General features: G+C 42.3%; 1 pseudogene; it reads left to right on the top strand.

Annotated features, from left to right (window-relative positions):
• Positions 1 to 21,290: 21,290 nt before the first annotated feature.
• LOC118656011 lies at positions 21,291 to 21,566 on the top strand (annotated as a pseudogene).

Here is a 21,566-nt window from a genome sequence, read left to right as displayed (position 1 = left end):
GTGAATTGACAGATGAATCAAATAATTACCATATTCCATACTGATGGAATACAGGTGGAGGAGAGAAAGCAGAATGTCATGCAGTCCATCTGGACCATGGGATCAGTGGATGGAAAGAAAACTGAAAAGGAGAAAGAAGCAGAGACTGAAACCATGGAAGTCACAATATTTAAACAGTTTTCTTAATGAGGACGTGTCACCTCAGAGCCAATGAGATGTCAGCAGATGGGCTGCACCTGTCCTTGAAAAGCCCAATGGAAACAGGGAAACCAAATCAGACTCCACAGATATACCTCAGCAAATAAAGTCTCAGCTCCCAAAATAGCAGGCCTTGCTCAGACAGGAAACGCCTACCATTCCTGCTCCCACCCCCCTCGCCCCCATGTCTTCTGAGGGAGGAGCACTCCTCAGGGAATGTTAAAGTGGGCTTCTTTGGTTAATCTTTAAGGGATCAGTTTTCACAACGAACACTCACTCATCTTTAAATGAAGTCTGATTGCTTTGGCTGCGAAGAACAACTGAGTTAGATGGCCCAACTCTCTGGAGTCTGCTTAGTGATGAATTCACTAGATTTTGGAGGATGGGAAGAGAAAAGCTGGTAGAGTCTTTTCCCTAACTGTTGTTAAAGGCAGGACCCTGGAGCTACTGGAACAAAGCAGAGTCAGGAGATGGGTTGACTGGTGACCAGGTTAACCTAACTCAACCCCCAGGACATAGTGCAAATGCTTATTGAGCATCTGCTCTCTGAGTAGGGTGGCTGGTGAAGGAGAGGCCTCTCAGAACTCCCCCTTCCTCCCAAGTATGTTTCTGTTAATTATCTACTTCGATCAGGGAAGAGCATTGTGGAGGCCTAGTGGCCTTACTCTCCACCCCCTCTTATAGAATTGCTGCTCCTGGGCTGTGTACAGACATGAGAGGAAAGGTTATTCCAGAAATATTCCATGTCAATCTCTAAAGGCTGACGTTCCAGGGACAGGTTTATGCTTTCTGGGTTGCTGCTCATCAAGACAGGAGCCAATGGTGACTTAAGGGGAAAAGCAGCTAGATAATAATAAGCAATGGCTAAAAGCAGAGTGGAGGGCGGGTCTGTCTTCCAGCCCAGGTTTGTAACTTCTTTGACAACTGGGCTGAGGGCCTTTGTTAATATCTCTGTAATTGCAACAAAGTCTTTCCAGTCCCCACTACTGCCCCATCTCCACACAGCCCAACATGCAAAAGTGTGGCACCTCTTACAAACCCCAGGATCTCTGGGGACCTCTGTAGTCTTCTGAGACATTTCAAAATTACTGCTGGGGGAGGCACGCTGGTTTTTTAAGTTGCTGCTTAGTCACAAAAATTAATGCTGTGAAGAAAGTTTTTTAAAAAGTGGAGGTAGATACACAAAAATAAACTCAAAATGGATAAAGGCCTTAAATGTAAGATGGGAAACCATAAAAATCTTAGAGGAATCCACAGGCAGCAAAATCTCCGACATACGCTGAAGCAATATCTTCACTGATACAGCTCCTAGGGCAATGGAAACTGTTGTGCCCAGATTTCAAGATTCCCAAGGGCCCACCAGGGAGCCAGCCAGTCCTATGCAAAAGCAAAGAGTCCTTCATTTCGAACTAGTTCAGCTCCCCGACCACACTCACCGATGCAACGGTAAGCCCAGTGGCCGAGAGAGAGCGAAGCCTGATGGGACTGTGGGTTTTATAGGGGGGTGGAGTGAGGGCAGGAGAGGGGACTGTGGGCCCCGCCAATTGGCCAGGCGCGAGTCGGTGTCTCATTACACAGGATGTGGTCATAGTGATGGCGTGCACTTCCTTTGATTATCATTGGCTAGTCCAGAGAAATCCTGGGTGTGGCTAGCAGAGGCCTGGGCCTCCGGGAAGAAGCCCGGCCGAGCACATGGCTCTGCCCAAACATGGAGGACCCAGGGCAAGATGGAGGGCGCAGTCCTCGCCCCTCGATAGGCGTCCTTCCCCGAAGGCCGCAGGCCGCTCCCCAGCACCCAGGAGCCTGGGGCACCGTTCCCCTGCTGGAGGGGGCTCAGGCCGCCACTGCTCCCCCAGAGCCCCGGGCCCGCCCCCTCTCCGCAGCCCTTGGCCTTCCCGGGCAGGAAACTAGACCAGGGGCGGCCAACCCAGCGCCGGTGCTGGGAGGCAGGCAGGGACGGGCTGGCAGGAGCCCGCCACAGGGAACGCCGGGACCGACCGCAGGGAGCGCTGGGCATCAGGGCCTCTAGGTTGAGGTCTCGCCCTTTCAGAAACTAAGGAGAAAATAAACAAATGGGACTACATCAAAATAAAAAGCTTCTGCACAGCAAAAGAAACCATCAACAAAACAATAAGAAAGCCCACTGTATGGGAGAACATATTTGCCAATGTTATATCTGATAAGGGTTTAATCTCCAACGTTTACAGGGAACTCATACAACTTAACAAAAGGAAGATAAACAACCCAATCAAAAAATGGGCAAAGGACCTAAGTAGATGCTTTTCGAAAGATGACATAAGGAAGGGCCAAGCGACATATGAAAACATGCTCAAAGTCACTAATCATCCGAGAGATGCAAATCAAAACAACAATGAGGTACCATCTCACACCTGTCAGAATGGCTATCAATAAGTCAACAAATGACAAGTGCTGGTGAGGATGCGGAGAAAAAGAAACCCTCGTGCACTGCTGGTGGGAATGCAGACTGGTGCAGCCACTGTGGAGAACAGTATGGAGTTTCCTCAAAAAACTAAAAATGGAACTTCCATTTGACCCAGCAATCCCACTTCTAGGAATATATCCCAAGAAACTAGAAACACCAATCAGAAAGGATATATGCACCCCTATGTTCATAGCAGCACAATTTACAATAGCTAAGATTTGAAAACAGCCTAAGTACCCATCAGCAGATGAGTGGATTAAAAAGCTGTGGTACGTCTACACAATGGAATACTATGCTGCTGTAAAAAGGAAGGAACTCCTACCATTTGCAACAGTATGGATGGTCCTGAAGAGCATTATGCTAAGCGAAATACTAGGTGTATGACTTAATAATGCGGATTTTTTTCAATAGATGGAGTTACATATATGTTGATACATATGCGATTTGATATGTATGCTATTTTGTTGTATTGACAGCAAGCTTCAAAACTTCATATGTCAAATTTGCTGAAGGTGTTAACATCATAGATATTTTTACACTTAAAAATGTCAAATTTCATGCCAAAAAAAGAGCATTTGCGGGAAGTTTTAATTCATTTATTTTGAAGAAAAAGTTATCATATACTTCGGGAAGCTTATGGTGAACAAGTATCTCAAGATACTTGTGGATGCTGGTTTAAACACTTTAAAAGTGATGATTTCGATGTGAAAGACAAAGAACGTCCAGGTCAACTGAAAAAGTTTGAAGACCAACAATTACAAGCATTATTGGATGAAGATGCATGTCAAACTCAAAAACAACTTGCAGAAATATTAAACGTTGCTCAGCAAACAATTTCCGATTGTTTACAAGCAATGGGAAAGATTTTAAAGGAAGGAAAATGGGTGCCACATCAACTGAACGAAAGACAAATGGAAAACCGAAAAGTCAACAGTAAAATTTTGCTTCAACAGCACGAAAGAAAGTCTTTTTTGCATCGAATTGTGACTGGCGATGAAAAGTGGATTTAATCTGAGAATCCCAAACGCATAAAATCATGGGTTGATCCAGGTCAACCATCAACATCGACTGCAAGGCCAAATTGCTTTGGAAAGAAGACAATGCTCTGCGTTTGGTGGGATCAGGAAGGTGTGGTATATTATGAGCTTCTAAAACCAGACGAAACCATTAATACTAATTGCTACTGACAACAAATAACCAATTTGAACCATGCTTTGATCATAAAATGACCAGAATGGGCCAGAAGACACAGCAAAGTAATTTTGCTTCATGATAACGCACCATCACACACTTCAAAACCAGTTAAAGACACGTTAAAAGATCTTGCGTGGGAAGTATTAACCCACTCGTTGTATTCACCAGATCTTGCTCCTTCAGATTACTACTTGTTCTGATTGATGGCACATGCACTTTCTGAGCAGCACTTCAAAACATACAGAGAAGTGGAAAATTGGGTCTCTGAATGATTTGCCTCAAAACAAGAAAAGTTCTATTGGGACAGTATCCACAAATTACCTGAAAGATGGGGGAAATGTGTAGCTAGTGATGGACATTACTTTGAATAAAGCACTTTTAATGTTTCTCTTGAAATTATCGTGTCTTCTTTGATTACAAAATCTGCCATTATTAACCAGTACACCTAGTAAGTCAGTCAGAGAAAGATAAATATCACATGATCTCACTCATTTGTGGAATATAATGAGCAACATAAACTGATGAACAAAAACAGATCCAGGGACAAAGAAGCATCAATCAGACTGTCAAACCTCAGAGGGAAGGTAGGGGAGGGTGGGGGAAAGGGGGAGAGATCAACCAAAGGACTTGTATGCATGCATATAAGCCTAACCAATGGATACAGACACCAGGGCGGTGAGGGCATGAGTGGGGCTGGGAGGGGGGAGGGGGCAATGGGGAGATAAGGACACATGTATTACCTTAATCAATAAAGAAAGAAAAAAAGTGGAGGTGGTAGGTGGGCCTTCAGACTTGATATACCAGGCGCGGGGACTGGAGGAGGTTCCCTAGAAGCACATTTGAAAGCAAGCAATGTAAAAGATGGGGAGGACATTTTTTTGGTATCTTTAAGAGTGCCCTGGGTTGAGGACTTCAGGCCTCCAGGCCATCAGCCTCAGGAAAAGGTGTGAACGAAGCAGCCTGCCCTCTCTGGCTCCTTGTCTGTTTTCCATCCATTCCACTCCTCCACTCCCGCCCACTTGTTCCTCCTCCATTTTAGCAAAAATTATTTCACTGGGGAAATTGTGTGACTGATAGTTGCTGTATTACCCTCCTAGAAGTATGTCTAGCCTTTGCATTTTCAGTTTCATTAGGTGATGAGGACATGTTTTGGAGAAGGCTATGGGGAACAAGGATATTTAACCATTTTTTCCTTCAATAAATAATTATTGAATACCTAATATACTCTGGATCTGGTGGGAGCAAGAAGGAGGGTTCTTCATGCCCTTTTGGTCTTTCAAAATCAATGCTATGGCTGCTTTCCTCCTAAATTATCTAAGAACAATAGTCATCACAGTGAAATTTATTTTCTTTCAAAGTCAACATGTTCTATTCTCAATGAGGATATCATTAAGGAACTAAGAAACTTTTGGCCCTTCCTGGGTTAAATTATATTACAAGGGTACCAGACTTAGTTGAATATGGCTCTACCTCAGTCATGTGTAGTTGGCTCCAAATTTCAATTTCTAGATCTCTCTTTCGTGAGTTCCACACACAGACCTCCATTTGCCTGTTAATCAGCTCTATTTGAATGTTTGACCGGCACCTCAAATTCCACGTGTTTCAGAGACATATACACTATCTTCCTCCTCCTATGTGCCCGGATCACTGAACACCTTCTCCGCTTACCTAGTTATCCAGGCCAGCAGCCTGAGCATCATTCTTGAAGATTTTTCCTTGACCATATCTTTCAAACCAATCACCAAGTCCTGACTATTCCAGCACTAACAGAACAAAGCTTCGTCATGTGTTTATATCAGAATTGGCCAAAGGCATGTTTAATTTCAAGCACTTAGCAGGAAGAAAACTAGACTAAGCACTCAGGTGCTTTCTAATATACTCAGTGGTGGATTATTGAAAACAATTATGGTGTTCACTGCCAACTTCAGCAAGTAAATTCACTTTCCCATAACACATTTGTAACTTAAGCAAACAATTCCTTAAAAGAATGCATTTTCTATCCTCTGAGGCTGTCACAAGCCTTTAAAGGTTACATTTCTGAGAGTATAAATAAAAGCTTTGTAAACAGTTGCTTATCTTGGCAAACCCCTTTCTCTTTCTCGCTGAAAATCTTAACAATAGAGAGGAACTGGTATCATGATTCAAGATGTAGAATATGTACATTTTAATATTATTTGAGACCTTTGCCCCATGTGGATGCTAGAATATACTAAATTCTCTTTTTATTTATCTTTCTCACCATCTCCACTGCCATCACCTGAATTTAGGCCCCATCATTTGTCTTGAGACTGACCAACAATCCCTAAAGGGAACCCCCTTTTCCAGCCTTACTGCCTTCCTAACCATTCCCCAGCCTGAATGGTGTTTCCTAAGTGAGCTGACGTGCTCTTGTAATTCTTCTGTTTAAAATTATTTATGTCAGTGGTTCTCAACCTGTGGGTCGCAACCCCTTCGGGGGTCGAACAACCCTTTCACAGGGGTCGCCTAAGACCATTGGAAAACACATATATAATTACATATTGTTTTTGTGATTAATCACTATGCTTTAATTATGTTCAATTTGTAACAATGAAAATACATCCTGCATATCAGATATTTACATTACGGTTCATAACAGTAGCAAAATTACAGTTATGAAGTAGCAATGAAAATAATTTTATGGTTGGAGGTCACCACAACATGAGGAACTGTATTAAAGGGTCACGGCATTAGGAAGGTTGAGAACCACTGATTTATGTGCTTTCTTCTGCTTACAGATTATATAGGAACTCTTTAGAGTAGCATAGTAGGCCCTTTATGGAAAAGAGGTGAAGATGTGATATTGTGATTTATATTAAGAAATATATATTTGGTCTTTGTTCCCTAAAACCCTCGGAATTTCCTAAGTGATAAAGATGTCTTAATATTCATACATACCCCTTTCAACCACACCTGAGTTTATGTTAATGAGGTGACTTTTGGAAAGCATGAAAAGATGGAGGCTGGTTTCCAAGGGACCCAACCAGGAATAGTGGTTGGAGGTTTCAATCCCACCCCATACTTCCATCCCCCACCTTGATCTCCAGGGAGGGGAGAAGGGCTGGAAGTTGAATTAGTTTGCCCATGATTTCATCAATCATGCTATGTAATGAAGTCCCCATAAAAATCCAAAGGACAGGGTTCTGAGAGCCTCTGCTGGTGAACACGTGGGTGCTGGGAGAGTGGCACTGTTGGAGGGTGTGTGGCAGTTCCTCACCCCTTCCCATATACCTTGTCCTATGCATCTCTTCCTTCTGGCTGTTCCTGAATTATATATATCCTTTTATAATGAACTGGTAGATGTAAGTAAGCTGTTTTCTTGAGTTCTGTGAGCCAGTCCAGCAAATTAATTGAACCCAAGGGGATGTAGTGGGAACCTTTGATCTATCACCAGCCTGTCAGAAGCTCAGGTGACAACCTGCACTTGACATTGGCATCTGAAATGAATGAGGGGACAGACTAGTAGGACTGAGCTCTCAACCCATGGGATCTGATGCTACCTCTGAGTAGATAGTTAGATTGAATTAACTGCTTGGTTGCATGGAAAAAACAAACAAATGCACAAACTGGATCTCTACCTGAAATATTCTTTTCATATCATTCAGGACTCAAAAATGAAAAAGAGAAAACACTCTAGATATTTTAAGCAGAAGAAATTTAACATAGAAATTAGTTGTTTATTAATGTGTTGGAATGGTTTGAGATATAGCCAAATCTCCAAGAATGCCATCCCAACTGGCCTGCAAGGGAAGATGGTACCTTTGACTAAATTAGGGAATCAGAACATATTACTATGGCAATGACATAGGTATTAGGAAGCTGCAACCATCACAATAACTAAGAGCCATGAAACCAACAACTTACTAGACAGTAAAATGCTGCTACAGAAAAACTCTACATCTTCAAGAAAACAGTCATGAGCAACAGAATTACAGCCTCTGCCTCAGCTCCACTGTTTAAATTTTGAGAAGTACATGTAATTGGTGGAACCTGGTTTGCATCCAAACCTCTGGTTGCAAGAGAATCTCAGAAAAGTATTCTTTAGGTGTCCGGGAAGACAGAGCAGAAGACAGGACTGGATGCTAAGTACCATTGACCACACTCAACATACCTCTCTCTTGCCTTCTGTTATTGCACAATATTCTGGTTTTCCCCCTAACTTTATGAGGCCTCATCTTCTACTTGTTCCTTACATATTGTTATTACTCAGGACTCAGACCTACCCATTTCTCATTCTATATTCTCTTTCTGGGCAATTTTAGATACTCTGTATGTAAGAATTCCAAAATCATTCTCTCCAGCCAGGTCTCTTTCACACTGTCTATATTTCTAACTGTCTACTGGATTTCTGCCTAGATCTTCCCAAGCTGAACATATCCAAAACAAACTAACCATTTCTCCTCCTCAATCCTGCTCTGTCTCCTGATCTCAGTAAATGGTGACAAATCTTTCTCATTTCTCAAGCCATGTCTAATTAATCCCCAAGTCTTGAGAATTGTACATATTAAGTTAAATATTTCTCATATCCACCCATTTCCATAATCATCTCCAACCTGAACTCCAACTGATTTCCTGGTCTCCAGTCTTATCTTCAGTAGATCTGTCCCCCATATTGTATTCAGCAAGCTTTGTCAAAAACATACATCAGATCTCTTAAAGCCCTTGTGGCTCTGTATACCCATAGAAAGGAGTCCAGAGCCATTAATGTGGCTTCCAAAGTCCCAAGGCTAATATTCAACTTGTATTTATCTGTATAGCTATTTATACTGGCTGTTTAGATATTGAAGTTCTCCCATATTTTGGAACTACATCCCTTACATTCTCAATATCCATTAAAAGGTTAATGTTGAATCTGTTCTAATTGGTTGGTGCTATTCCAGTCAATTTTACCCAAAATACAGACTACTGGGCACTGCATTGACTTCCCATGAGGGTTGGCTCATGCCTGTGTCTTGGTGCTCTTCCTTCCTCAAACCCCAGATGAGTGTTGCTTAGAGATCATCTTGGTATTCCTTAGCACACTACCTGAATATGCATCCCAAGCTCCAGGCCATGTCCTGGTGAAGTCCCCTACCAGAGTCTTCCCAGGCTCTGTGGTAGGGTGTGATGTTGGCCCTGATGGACACGTTGGCAGCCCAGGACCCTCTGAGGCTGTGGCCAACACCACAGGCCAGTGCTCCCTCACACTGACCCTCACCTGGTCACATGTGAGAACTTCAGCCTTTGTTGGACTTGGTTCCCAGGGTATGTGACTAAAGTGGGAGAACAGATGGTAGATGGTAAAAGGTCTCTACCAGTCTTGGTCAAGTGCCAGGCTTCCTCAGGAATGTCGGACACTCCTCAGAAAGATGGGCACCCATAGGGTTGGTTTGGAGACCAGTACAAAATTCATTCCTGTGGAATTCCCCCTTTGTTTATTAGAAGAGCTTGGTTAAATAACACCCCATACCCACCTGTCTTAGGCATTAAAAATATTAATTTTATTACTAAAAGTGAGAGCTAATGGGTATAGATGGCTGGCTCTGTTATATTCTAAATCAAGGGTAGAGAGCTCTTTTTCTGCCCAGGGCCATTTGGATATTTATAACATCATTTGAGGGCCATACAAAATTATCAACTTAAATTTTAGTCTGCTATAATTGGTCAAACATTTAACTGACTCACCCTAATGCCTTAGCAGGGCCAGACTAAATGGCCCACAGGCAGGTCATTCCCCACCTCTGCTCTAAATGTACATTAATTGAGTTGAAAACTATAGATATCTTAATGTCATAATGAATGAATAAACTGAAGTACAGAGAGGTTATCTACAACCTAAATGGCTGAGCCAAGATTCTGTACTTGCAGCTCAGTACTTAACTGCCCCCTGGAGACTCTCATCTAGCCTGAAGGATTAGGTCAGGTTCAAGTATATTGTTCCAGTATATAACTTTCATGATTCAGTCAATATACAGATATTGAATAGATAAAAATCTAAGACAGCACTATACAGACTAAGAAATTTTGTTAACGTAATTGTTGTTAGTTCGGCAGATGATAGGAGAAAATTCAACATCTTGAAAAATACCATTGAAGGTAAGTGAATTCTCCTCTTGCTCAGTCAACATGTTATTTTATGTCCCGCATTTAGTGGGAAAATCTGGAAAAGTTTTATCATGACTCAGAGGCTAATGGTGCTAAAGGCAGGTATATCAAACAAAGAAATCACATATAAGAACAACTGGTGTTATTACTTAAATCTCTTTGTAAGCAAGAGATTGAATAATATCTATAAATTTAGCACATTTAGAGAATAAGTGGAATACATTTTTAAATTTGGCGGCTTATGTAATTATTCATTAATTTATATTATGTCTCAATACTGTTATTGCACTCCTGCAAGGCTTGCACAGTCTGCCCTTTTCCTCATGCCAGCCTTCCCTCACAACTCTTCCTGACGCTCAGTGCTCCAGCAATGGGGAAGCTTCAGCTCCTCGGAGTCCTCCCCTCTTCTTGGAACATTTTTCTTCCTACCACCTCCATTCTGAGCAACATAAGAATTACTTCCTCCAGGAGACCTTCCCTGCCCTCTGGAGTAAAGTCCCTGACTATACGTTAGCAGAACTCTCTGGACTTCCCCCAGCAAAACTCCATTAGCCATTATTGTGATCATGCACCCTAGCCTGCCTTGCTCACCAAGCTATATGTCCAGTGAAAGCTGGGCAACCTCAGCTCTGCTCCCTGCTGCATCTCCAGATCTAGCAGACGGCCCTGAACATAACAGCTGCCCAACAACTTCCTGAATAAATGAACATCTGTGTATGGTCCCTGAAAGCATTTTGCATTTACTTTTAAGTTAGGAGAGTATATAGATATTTATTTTTAAACCGACTATTGAAATTTTGCAGAAAGTCAAATTCAAATGATTTTCTAAGGGGGTTAAAATTGGGATTGGAATTCAAGGTTCTTGACTGCCAAAAGTCTTTCTCTATGGGTTGTTGTTTAATTCAGGAGAACTTCTCATTATTATTCTATTTTCCTTTGTTGTCCAGGGTTCCTGCTCTTCTCCCTCTTACCCACAACTCACCATCTTCAGAATCTTCACATTTGAGCCTAGGAAGGCTCCTTGTGTTGCTCTGACATGGGTAGCCTTTTGTTCACTAGACTTGCTTGCCATTTTTTTTTTTTAACATACAAATGTTGTATTTGGTTGATCTGTGGTTAAACACTCCTTGAAAGTTCATACCTCAGCCTCTTGGTGATCTCATAAATTTTTCACAGATTGTGTGTCATTCATAACCTAAGGATCTGGAAGGAAACCCAACTTTAAAATGCACTTCCCAGTAATTTCAGCCTGAAAGGTGATATGTCTGTTTTTCTAACATTTCAGTCACTGGAATGTGCATTGGCCAAATTTCCAGACGAGATTTCTGGGGAACTGGCTCACAGTTAAATTAAAGACACTAAAATCTAAGAGACACAGTTAAATTAAAGACACTAAAATCTCAAAAGCCTCTTGGCTCCTCTACTTCAAATACACAGATGACTGCTATGGAGACTAATATATATATTAGCTGAGATAAACAGGCATATGTCCTAGGACTGTGATGGCGAACCTTTTGAGCTCGGCGTGTCAGCATTTTGAAAAACCCTAACTTAACTCTGGTGCCTTGTCACATAGAAATTTTTTGATATTTGCAACCATAGTAAAACAAAGATTTATATTTTTGATATTTATTTTATATATTCAAATGCCATTTAACAAAGAAAAATCAACCAAAAAAATGAGTTCGCATGTCACCTCTGACACGCGTGTCATAGGTTCGCCATCACTGTCCTAGGAGAAGAGTATTGTCCAACTGCTATTAGAAGCAAAGCTTCTGAGGATGTCATTAAGACTATCATAAATGCTGAATGAGGTCAGACTACTGGTTGATCGAGCTCAACATTCATACATTCATTCAACACACATTTCCTGCATAGAGGTTATGGGCCAGACTCTGTGCTAAGCCCACATGAATCAGACACAGTCTCTATCCAGTTGGGTAAACAAACAATTACAGTGCACTGGTGGAGGTGTTTCACTGGTGGAAGGAGTGACCACATTTGCCCTGGAGGAATTGGGGTAGAGGGGGAGATATTTTCCTAGAATAGGCTCCATTTGAACTGGGTCTTGAGGAATAAATGGTAGCTCACTAGTCTTACAAGAGAGTGGCAAGAGAACCACAAGGCAACATTGTGACGAAAGCATAGCATTGAGAAAGAACACTCTGCGTTCCAGAAACATTTAAGAACTTGATGTGCTTAGAACACAGGTGCCGCTATAGGGGCAACAGGAGTACGTCTGTGGGAACCTGGTGACTTGGACTTCATAGGATGATCTTAACTATCATTACATTTAATATTCATGAATTTATCTGGTTTCTTTTTAGATCCTTTTTTTAAATTTTCATCTTGAATACCTTATGGGGGTAATGAGTTCAATTTACATGCTATAGGCTGTGTAAAGATGTACGTCCTTTTATGTGTCCTAAAATACTCCCTTAAATGATCACCAGCAGGGTCATTTTTTCCTCTTTTTAGAATTATAGCATTTTGGTACTCCTACTTGATCCCTAGGCATCACATAGCTAAAGAATGGATTTGAAAGGCAGCATTGAAATCCTGACTTGAGTAACTATGCCCACCTAAAAGCCAAAAGCCACCCCCTCCTTTACCATCTACCTCACACCCACAGGCTGCATGTTGCTTTTCTGTAACTCTTTCCCTATTTGATACCTCCCTTGATATTGATGTTATTCTTTTATTTGTTTTAAAAAATAAAACCAGGAAATCCATTTATTAATTTGCAATGAGAATAAGTTCTTCTAAGTGACTCATGGTGGCCAGAACTCCTGCGCAGCTGGGAAGAATGTGAGCCCAGGCTGCTGGTTAGAAGGATCTAGAATATGTTGAATGGCACCAGGTGCTGACAGCCTGCGGTGTCCATCTCCACAATAAGGACACACTTGGCACCTGGACTAGACTAACCGAGTCTGAGGCTTGCCTGGGCTTCTCCCCATTCAGGCCTGGGATGAGCCCTGCCAGGGTGAGGCTCTGGAAAGTCACCTGCTTCTGATACCATAAGGATAACAATGTTACGGGGAGGGGAAAGGCCTTATAGATGGAATAAAAGTCAGTTTTGCAAACAATTTCCCTTATGCCCCAGAATTCTTTGGGACTCTATCCTGAAACAGGATGCTATTAGCCAGAGCTGTTCTGGAATTTAAAGGAAGAACAGAATTCTAGCCTTGAACAATCCCTGGGGTGAACTGTTAACCCTCGTATTTGACTTTCCTCCTGCTGCTGAGAGAACAAAGCTTGCACGGCTCTGCCCTAGGCCCTTTCCTCTTGGTCTCTCCTTGCTTCTTGGCTCACCTCCTCTCAGCCCTCTCACTCTCCTGGGCAATTTCACCCACTCCCACAGCAGGCAGGAGAATGAGGGACTGCAAACAGCACAAATGCAAGTCTGAGCTCAAGTGAAGGAGAGAGGGGAGGAAGGGCAGGTGGAAGCAATCTAAAGAAGTGTGACAAGGCTGCAGGGGTGCCCTGGAGCCAAGCTGCCATCAGAGGAGGTCTGGCCTCCAAGGAACAGGCTGCCATGCTCAGTTACTGGCCAGGGGTGCCCGTGGAAAGCATGGCCTCTGCACGTGGTGATGGATTTTGGAGTGCAGCAGCTGAGCTGTGGGCAATTAAGTTGCCTGAACTTGGAGGTATGAGGCTCATGCTCACAGCTGCCACACCGGGAGCCTTCCCACTTCACACCCCTCTGGCCAGCTTATATTCATCCTTCAAGCCTTAGTTTAAACATCACTTCCTCAGGAAAGCTGTCCCAACCTTGGAATTGACTATGTTTCCCTGATTTCTGTTCCCATAACACTTAACTCTGAGGTCTGGTTCCATTATCTGACTCCCTGGATGCACTCTGAACTCCAGAAGGGCTAGAACTGTGTCTATGAATCCACAGTACCCGGGAGTACCCAGTCCCTGGAAGACACTCAATAAATATTTTCAGACGTAATGAATGACCAGTCACTGGTCAAGTGAGATAGGTCAAATTGTGTGACAATCTTGGTTTTAGGGAATATGCTTCTTCTGAAATTGTTCTAGATATAAGCTTTACCTTTATGGGATATTTTCGATGTTCAAGCTGATTTTTCAGAACAACTTAAGAAGCTCCTTGAGGAAAACATTTCAAGTTAGAGCCATGTTCCTGAGCCACAGTGGCTCATTTCCTAACTCTGCTTGGAATAGAGTCTGGAGCAAGGGAGATGGAGACAAAGGGATCCAGTGCTAACCTATGTCCTAGTCCTACTTTAATCACTAACAGGGTCTTAAGTTTCTTTTCTGAAAACACATGTTCAACTGCATTTCCTCCTGGGGTTAAGAGCTCTCAAAAACATACTAGGGAATGTGTTGGCTCATTCTGATGTCAGCCCAAACCTAGACTGTAGTGTTATTGCTATTGTTTACAGATTACAAGTTCCAGGATGAAGGGAACATGGGGGCAAGTAAGTGAGGGGAAGATGTGGATGGGGATGTCATGACTCCTCAAGATGTTTTTGTGTGAGGTTGTGCCTTGGAAAACAGCGCGGGGGTTCAGAGAAGATGGAGCTGCCTAAAAGGAGATGAGAACTGCCTGGTGAGGAAGGAGAGATGTATAAACCATGGAGACCCATTCACATGATTTTGCATCAGGTGTAAATATAGGCCTTTGAGGTTGCTAGACTCTGAAATGGTCACTTAGTTCCAGCTAATACTCTTCATTGGGAAAATTGTAGGAAGTTCTGTTGTTTGAAGTAGCACTTTCTGACAGAGAAGTCTGTCGATTCATTTAAGATGTTCAGAACCATGTCCCTCAAGATGTCCAAAATGCCTCAGCCAAGTTGGCCACAGCCCTAGGAAACATTACATGCTGCTGAGAACCATGTGTGTTGGCAGAGGAGTCTCTCCTGCTCTGTGCACAGACCAGTCCAACCTCAGCCCTCCAGGGACAGCCCACTGGAAGCACCTAGGGACAAGAGCACTGTCCTGGGTCCCCTGAAGTTGCATGGCATGCTTGGAATGAATACCAGCACTGAAGAACCCAGAGAGCCCTGGCCATAAGCCTTGACTTCACCACTGCAGCATTATGACCTCAGGCTGTTTCCTTAAACTGACTTTTTTCATCTGTAAAATGGAGTTACAGCAGCCTTCCTCACCGGTTTGGTATGAGGATTTCAGATCATGTATGTCAAGTATCTGGCACACAGTAAATGTTCAATAAATGAGAACTATTATTATTATTTAGCTCAGTGGGGAGTGGAAAACAGATCTGGGTTTGGACCCTGGTTTTACCACTTATTAGCTGTCTGATCTAGGGCAGGTTACTGAGCCTTTTTGAGCCTCATTACTTTCCTTATTTTTAAATTGGGAAACATACTATTTACCCTTCAGTGGTGTTGTAAGAATTAGAGTTAATTTAAGAAAGGTGCCCTAATTCAGTGCCTGGCACACAGTAGTATTCAATAAAAGTTTTGTTAGGATTATTTGTAGATCAAAGTTGGAATGAAAATTCTTGATGTTGGTTTGTACAGAGCAAGTATGTGTAATCATAACAAGGCAACTTGAATTGTTCTGTGGGAAATAAATTGTCTTTGTAAACAGGCCGCCTTATTTCCCCAGATTAGGCCAGTTCTGAACCTGTGAGCAGCAGAGCCTGGGGACTGGCCCAGGGCCAGGACGAGTCAGTCCCTCCCCCTCACTCCCCCTCCTACAAGGGGCTCCTTCATCTGCCCATTTTCCAGGAGACATTTTCTCCTCCAGCGTCAGGTCCCCTGAGGAGAGCTAGAGCAATAGGTCACTATCCTTTAAACTGCCACCGAATTTTCAGACCATGAGACTCCTGTCTCTCCCCAGTCTGGGCTGGCCCATCCCCAAGAAGAAAGGAAGCCAGGGGGTGGAGGAGGTTATAAAACCATTTTATGTCCGTCCTGTTTTAAATTGATTTCACAGCAGGGGAAGGAAAGGCAGAATCCTTCCTACATAACCTTTCAATGCAGGAGTTCTCCTCTGGTTAGGTAACCCATCTGGGAAGAGCTGGAATCAATATGTGGCTCTCAGCTTCCTTCCCACAGTCAATGAGCTCTGTCAGTGCCCGCCCACTGAGGGCTGCTTGTATGGGTCCCCTATGTACCCCCTTTACACACTGGTTTGGAAAGGGGCAGTTCTGCCTCTGCCCTGGGCTGCCCTGGCCTCCAGATGGTCCCAACTCTTTCCCACTTAGGTGTAGCCCATGTGTCAGCTAGGGCCTCCCAGTCCCTTAGATCTAGATACCCTTGGCTCTAACTCACAGCCCATGCCCTGTGGGAGCCCTAAGTCCTTCTGGGATTTTTATAGATTCCTGGGGGGGGGGGGGGGGGGGGGAGACTAGCATTCTATAATTACATTTTCTCTCTCAAATTTTCTGCATTTTGTAGCTGGAACATGGCCCCCCAAATAGGATGTGTAGTGTCCTTTATCTGGATTTGGTGGTTGTAAAGAATTTCCACACAACAGTACAGAGAGAACAATTTCAGTTCTTAGAAAACAGTTCAGCCATCCAGCCATGGATGTGGTGTGTGTGTGTTTGTTAAATATTTTTTAATATAAACTCGGCCTCTAGGGAGGGAACTGGGTAGCAGAAAAACAAAGTGATGGCAGGTTTGTAAATCTTTTTAACCTTTTGAATTTTGCGCATTTACATGCATCACTATTAAGTGCCTGTCCATGTGCAAATATGTGTACACCATATCCCATCTGTATGTAATATATTACCATATCTGTGACATTGTCTTCCTACTCCATCTAAAATGCCACAGCGCCTTCTTTCTGCAGAGCCAGTCCCTCAAGGACTGATTTCACCTCTTCTTTACCCAACTACTCAAGCTTCAGCGGTCCCTTCTACCCTCTCTAAACCCCGGCAATTTCCAGTCTTGCTAAGGTTGGGACCTACTCACTAACTGCCTCATAGTGTAACTCTGTTTCCTGAGAGCAGCACTTGTCTCTAGTCAGTTCCGGAAGGGTAGAGACAGCCATAGTTTGGTTTCTTTGGATCCCTCACAGCACATAGCTGAATGAATGAATGAGAAACAAAGGCACAACTAGACAATTCTGAAGGAAAAGCACATGGCTAAACAAAAAAACCCTTTGCAGCCTGTATCAAGTACCTTGTATAAGCTCCCGCTGCTCCCTGAACCAGTTGGACTGATGGAAGTGAGAAGCTGCTTGTCATTAGGCCACTAGCTGTCTCTCTTCTGTAGCAATGAGAACAGTTGGGTCTTTTCCAGAAAATGAGTTCAGAGGAACACCCTGATACAGGCACATGTAATTCTGTGGATAATTGTGGACTAGGTGTCAGAAACTAAGACTTTAAAAACTATTTTTTAAGATTTAAAATTAATGATGGAATTAAGCTTGCTAATCAGCTGACCTTGAGATGGGGAGATAACCCTGAGGTATCTGCAGTGCCAGCTTTGAATATGGAGGAGGGGGCCATGAGCCAAGGAATGTGGGTGGCCTTAAAAGTGGAGAAAAGAGCTTTACAGCCTCCAGAAAAGAACACAGTCCAACCAATGCCTTGAGTTTAGCCTTGGGAAAATCATGTCAAACTCCTGACCTAGAGATTATAAGATTATAAAGACCATAAGATTTTTTTGTTTAGCCATTATAAGACCATAAGATTATAAATTTGAGTTGATTTAAGCCACTAAGCTTGTGGTGGTTTGTTATGGCAGCAAATAGGAAACCAATTCATGGGGGATACCAATAATTCAATCTAAATCCTTACTTCAGAAAAATTCTTCTCTAGTTTCTTACCACTTAGCATCTCACTTTGCAACTGCCATGCTCAGATTTACGATGCCTTCGCTATTTGTTCCAAGAACAACTTGCTTTACTTTGGTGTAAATACAGAGTTTATCCTGGTGATTTCCTTGAAAACAAGAGAAGCTGCTCCAAAATTAGAGTGCCCATCTCCAGAAATGCAAATAGTGGTTCTCTTTCACAACAATCCCCAAATGGCAGTCCTCTTACTGAAATAATACTTGGAGTTCATATTCTCTAAGTATCCTGATACATAAATCACAGATATCTCTCCAAGTCATCTTCCCTCCATTCCCATTGCCACCTGTGAGGCTCTGTATTTTCAGGGGTCTACAAGACTTAATAAAACGAACAATGAGAGTCCCCCACCCTATATATTCTCTAACATGGCTTCTCAACTTCATGGAACTCATGAAAGGAGACAGATCAGTTAGTTTGCCCTTGATGGGTTGGTTTTGTTCTCTTCTTCCTTAGAGATAATGAGGCCTCAATAACAACTCAGTATTATTAAAACATCAAATACTGCAATGAGAACAAAGCATGAATTTAATCTCTCTCCTTCACCCCTGTCTTTTACTTCCACATAGTTCACCCTAATCCTTTTTTTCTCTTAATTAAAACCAAAATGGACTTGACTCCTCAGACCCAGTGAAGAATAGGTGAAGCTGGCTTGGCATGTCTGTGTTAAACTGCCCTGAGCAAAATGTATGTGTGAGAAAACCTCTGCCAGGGGAACAGTAAACACAACAGTTGCTGCCCCTTCCTAGCTAGGATGACTTTCTTGGGAGGGATCTAGGAGGCTTATTCTCAGGCAAGTTCCATCTCTCCCAGAAGGAAGAGAACAAATTGGGCAAAAAGGCCTGGCTCTGGGTGGATGAGAATGAAACAAGGGACCAGGAAATAGGCCAGGAACTCATGTCACACTTGCTCATCACAAGCCCTGAAGGTGATCTCTAGGCGGAAACAAGCCCATGATGAGGTGAAGACTGGATTGATGGAGGAAGAGGAGGAAAAAGGAGGAAAAGAAAACAGTAGAGAGAAGGACTAAAAGTCATAAGGGATAGACTGAAAAGAAAGTTATTTTATGGCTGATAGAGGGAAAGAGAGCCCTGGGCTGCCTGACCCAATATCTTATGGGCAGGCCCTGGAGACCATCTGCAGACTCTTCAGTCCAGTCTTTGTCAATCTGTCAACCACAGGTGGGCCTGCACCACAGGCAAGCTGACTTTCCATGCAGAAGGACCAGGCAGTGCCATGTAAGAGTTTCAGTAAAAGCCAACCCACCTCCCAAATGTCTTCCCCATAAGCCTGCTGTTTGCCTGAATTTTCTTTGCCACTTGTCCCTATGGATTCAATCTTTGTCTTAGGGCAAATAATTAAAGCTAAGGCTTCTTGAATGTTTACATGTTCTAAGTACAGTTCTAAATGTTGTCCATATATTAACTGAATTAATTCGCACAATAGCTTTGTGAGGTAGGTGCCTTTATCATCATGATCTCTACATTTCAGATGACGAAGCTGAGGCACAAATGGTAGAGTAACTCAACCAAGGTCATCAAGCTGGTAGGTGGTAGAGCCAGGATTTGAACCCAGTCTGACTGGCTCCAAAGCTACATTGTTCCCCCTGCACTACACTAACTCCCAAGATGAAAACCAGTACTTCAGAAAATTTACTACCATGAGAAACATTTGGAACCTTGGCCTCTGAGCATCTTTCCGCTGTCCTCCAACCGGATTCACTAACCATTACTGTTCACACTCTCATGTCTATCCACATAAACATACCCCTGACATGTGACTGGAAAGCAAGAAGGCAGACTCCACAGATCATAAAACTTAGTCTCATTCATTTGTAATAGAGTGTATAGGTCATCTGGCTGGCAAAACCGTTACACCAAGTATCATTACTTAATTTTTGGAAGCCAAATTACAGCACTAGATGATAGAAAAACAAGTGCTTGTCATTAGAGTTTACTAACACTTTTCTCTCGGAAAAAAATGGTAAGATTACATAATAGTATATTACCAAAAACAACAATAACAACTGTCACAAAAATAGTCCTCTCTTGGGCAACTATTACATGTTAGAATAGAATTATAGATACATTATGTCATTTCATAGCCAAACTCAAACCAACCAGGGAAAATTTCTAGGTCCCAGGAAAGAAGTAGGAACTCAAACCCAAAAAGTTGAGCAGGTGCTAAAAGCAAATGGTTCGGAGGGATATCAGAAACAGGTGCTGGCACAAAAGGTGAGTTTTAAGATCCACAGAAAAGAATTCATCCACAAGCTGCCAAGTAATAAGAAACAGAAACTGACCTCTTTGAACAAAGCTAAAAGCCAAAATGGGCTTTTCTTGTTAGGGAATAAGCACTAGAAAACTCTGCCCACTGGTCTTAGGAGCAGCAGGAAGCTGACCATCTGCCAGCATTGTGGGTGATGAAAGAATAGACCTCCAGAAACCAAATTTCCAAAATTGTGAGATTGTGTGGGTGTTAGTCAAAATTTCTCCAAACCATAACTGAAGGAAGTTATAGTAAAAAACACACAAAACCATAAAAAGTATCCAAGAATGGACCCCACAAGGGCAAATGTGAACCAAGTGACACAGATGCCTGCCTCAGTGCTGGCTCATCAGGCTCTACAGGAAACCATCTGCTGAAGATGAGCTCATGCTAAACATGTCTAATTGCATGAAGGAAGGAACTATCTTGAGATATGTCAGCAGATGAAATAGTTGGGAATGTTCATATCCCATAAACTATAGAATGGAATAATATGAAAACGTTTTTAAATGAATATGTTTAAAATATTCAAGAGGAGGAAAAATAGAAGACATAAAGCAATATCAGGATATAATGAAAAAGGAACATGCAAATTCAAGAAAGCCACATTTTCTGATATTATATACACCTAAAAAATATAAGCAAATGAATGGGAAACATTAATGGTACACAGTAAGGTGGTTAGGGCAAGCTTAATATAGAAAAATCAATGGTCTTCCTATATGTACAAAAGCAATAACCACTTACAATATATGACAACAGAAACCTAATTCATAAAAGCCACAACAAAAATATAAAATACCTAGAAATAAATATAACAAGAAATATTTAAGATCTATATGAAGAAAACTTTAAAAAGCTACTTAGAAATGCAAAAGAAGACTTGGAAAAATGTAAAGACAAACTCTACTCATGCATAGAAAAATGTGACACTAAAAAAAATTTTACTCCTAAGTTAATCTATTCTGTGCATTTATTTTTCAGAAATAGAAAAAATAGTGGCTAGAATTTTTCCACAATTGGATGAAAACTATATACCCACAAATTCAGGAAGTTCAGCAAAACAAAGACAAACCACACAAAAGCATAATCAAATTGCTGGACACAAGTATCAAAGATGAAATCTTAAAAGCATTCAGAACAAAACAAAACAAACACATTACTTATAGGGGAACAAAGATAGAAATTCTATTGATCTCTCATTAGAAACAATGGAAACCAAGGTACCGACTACCTGCTCCCGGGCTGTGCAGTTTTGCTTTTCTCTGCTTCGAGGCCCTCCACCACAACCATGCTCTGCCAGATCCTCAGTCAGGCCAAGAAGCATCCAAGCTCCATCCCTCTCTTTGTCTGTATTGGAATCACAGGTACTGGGGCAGACCTGTAAGTTTTGCGCCTGACATTGTTCAATCCACATGTCTGTTGGGACAGAAAGAATAACCCAGAACCCTAGAACAAACTGGGTTCCAATGAACAATACAAGTTCTACTTGGTGAATGTAGATTACAGTGAATGTAAGAAAGAAAGTCCACTTCTAAATGAAATGTTTCACTATAAAGCTGCTTAG

The sequence above is a fragment of the Myotis myotis genome, unplaced genomic scaffold, assembly GCF_014108235.1.
Source record: "Myotis myotis isolate mMyoMyo1 unplaced genomic scaffold, mMyoMyo1.p scaffold_m19_p_5, whole genome shotgun sequence".
Classification (NCBI taxonomy): Eukaryota; Metazoa; Chordata; class Mammalia; order Chiroptera; family Vespertilionidae; genus Myotis; species Myotis myotis.
Note: the sequence above shows the minus strand (reverse complement) of the source record. Positions and strands in the feature narration are given on the sequence as shown.